The sequence below is a fragment of the Saccostrea echinata genome, unplaced genomic scaffold (genome assembly GCF_033153115.1).
Source record: "Saccostrea echinata isolate AGI-Se365-2 ecotype Australia unplaced genomic scaffold, CSIRO_AGI_Sech_v1 ptg000059l, whole genome shotgun sequence".
Taxonomy (NCBI): domain Eukaryota; kingdom Metazoa; phylum Mollusca; class Bivalvia; order Ostreida; family Ostreidae; genus Saccostrea; species Saccostrea echinata.
The window spans coordinates 850,299-852,906 of record NW_026889808.1 but is presented as its reverse complement, the minus strand read 5'-3'; positions in this window follow the sequence as shown (position 1 = coordinate 852,906).

Here is a 2,608-nt window from a genome sequence, read left to right as displayed (position 1 = left end):
CACGTTAACTAAAAGTAGAATTGAAGTTTTCTTACTCCATTTTATAAGGAATTTGCTTCTGTATTCCTTCGTTGTGCTATCGATGAATACATATGTGTAAGTGTTACTGTTGTGCGAAATTCTGCTTGTTCTTCTTATCCTTAAAAAGCTGATATTCATATATAGAAAAAGGGATGTTTCAGTCCAAAAGAATAGGAAAGGGGCTGGTCAATGTCTCAGGTCAAGAACATTAATTCTCTAAGATAACTCTAGCAGGTATTTAAATCTCATGGACAGACCCAGATTATTTTATTTAGTATTTAGTAGGTAGCAACTGCTCCTTGGCCAAGCGCTCGGCACTGTGAAGTGAAAGTTGCGATCTTTCGGATGAGACTTTAAAAACAGAGGTCTCGCGTCACGGTAGGTGTCGGTACGATAAAGATACTTAATGGCCATGAGTGATGGGTAAAGGCCTATATTTGAAGCTCTTCAACTGTATATAGTGACGTCTGTGTAAAGGAGAAAGGCCTCTAACTGTCCATTCTGTGAACGAATGGACAGTGTGAGGCCTTTCTCCTACTTTAAACATGATTTTCTTTGTTCTGAGAATTATATAAAAATGTACAAAATCGTATTAAAAATTGATTTTGTTGTGTAGCACTTCTACAATGACAAATCCAATGATTACAAAATGGACAGACGTCGACATAGGTAAGGTAGTGGTGCACAGCCATTGTGTTCCCAGATGCAAAATAACAAAAGGTCTTTGTCTTAAGGATGGACAGTTACAGACAAGTTTGTGATGCTTCAAAATCAATTTATAGTTTGCCTTGTATTATGTAAAGGCAGACATGTTTTTTTTCCTACGGAGAGCGTATGACAAAAAGAAAACCCAGTGAACCAAAAGATGCACGAAATGAGAGATATTGGACCTGAAAACAACGAAAAGTAACAGTAAAAGACAATATTAGCCAAACTCCGACCCGAAAATGGATTTCTTTTCCAATGCAGATAATCAAATTCGAATCAAATATGGAATTATTTCATTTGAATTTAATTTTTGAGGTTATATTGACTGCTGTAGTGTAATGGTGTTTGTGCAAATTTTGTTCTGATATTGAATTATCCATAAGCTGAACTTCCAAAGAAATACTGGTAACCAAATTCAAATTTAGTCTGGATATGTTTCAATATTAATTGTTTTCTGAGGAAATATTAACTGCATCAGTTTGATGTTTACGGTTCAAACTGTGTCTTGAGTTTTGGATTTGATATTAGCTGTACCTTGATCTAAAAACTGATTTTTTCCCCGAAGAATTGATATTTCTGAAATTTAAATCAAATGTGGAAATGTGTTGTTTAGATTCACGCTTTGACGTTAAGAGTGAAAATTATGCGTAAAGTATGTAATAACGTGTATCACTCATGGATTTAAAGTGTAAAATCAAGTAGATGCTATGCAGATATTGCGTTCTGGATTAACAAAATTCTCCATTTTCTCTTAGTTATTTAAATGTAAATTAACTCGTATTCGTTGTATTTGCTTTTTTTCCCTCTTGGGTACATTCCAATCTTTACCTGGAACTCTCTATTCTGTTTGTTTTAACTGTCCGTTCCTTTTCAAAAAAAAGCCCATTCTTTAAAAAGAAGGGACAGTTTTCATAAGAGAATGGACACGTACAGGTAACTTATAGAGCTATAGAATGCAGATTACATGAGTGAAAAATTCTCGATGTGAGCAGAACAACAATAAAATATCAATCAATCAATCAATAAGACCCACTCTGATACTGTTTTCCTTTCACACTGGCACGAACATTACAACACTGGTAAAGGCAATATTTATTGTGTCCACTGGATGAAAAGAAGAATTTTCATGCATTGTTATGCCTTTCTGATACATGTATTTGATCAACTTAGCCCAACCAAACAACCTTAACCCCAACTTTAAACTGGACTTTTAATATGTGAATACAAGCTTCTCATTGCTTCAAATAATTATACAAACATTATTTCTGCTAGATATAAAGGAAAATAATTCTCTAAGCATGATAAAGCTTCAATTTGTGATCTGTTTAGCCCTTAGAATATTTACATGTATCTAGATTGTTTCCGTGGAATATAAGTTTGAAGAGGATTGTTAAAATCTCTCATCGAGATTCCCCTTCAGATCCTTCCCTGTATGAAAGCATTAAATAACTTTTAAATTTCCTCCAATCGAATGTGATGATTATTAATTTCATTAAATGTTTCTTTAATTCGAAATATATTTTGGTGAATGTAACATATTGATTCCTCTGTGCAATCGAAGTTTGTGTATCAAAAGTTTATTTTTATACATTATTAATCAGAGATATTCAAGATTTTTCATTTTTAAGCTTAGCTCTTACGATTCTAATCTGGACCACTGCTGATTTAATTACATCCCAATTTGAGTCGCCCGCGTGGCGCAATGGTTAGAGCGTCTGCTCTAGAGTCGCGAAGTAAGGAGTTGATCCTTATGTCGCGGGTTCGAATCCCACTGTGGGACGTGGAGACTGGTCGTTCGGATGAGACCGTATAAACCGAGGTCCCGTGTCGCAGTAGGTGCTGGAACGATAAAGATCACTCACTGCTCAATGGCCGTAAG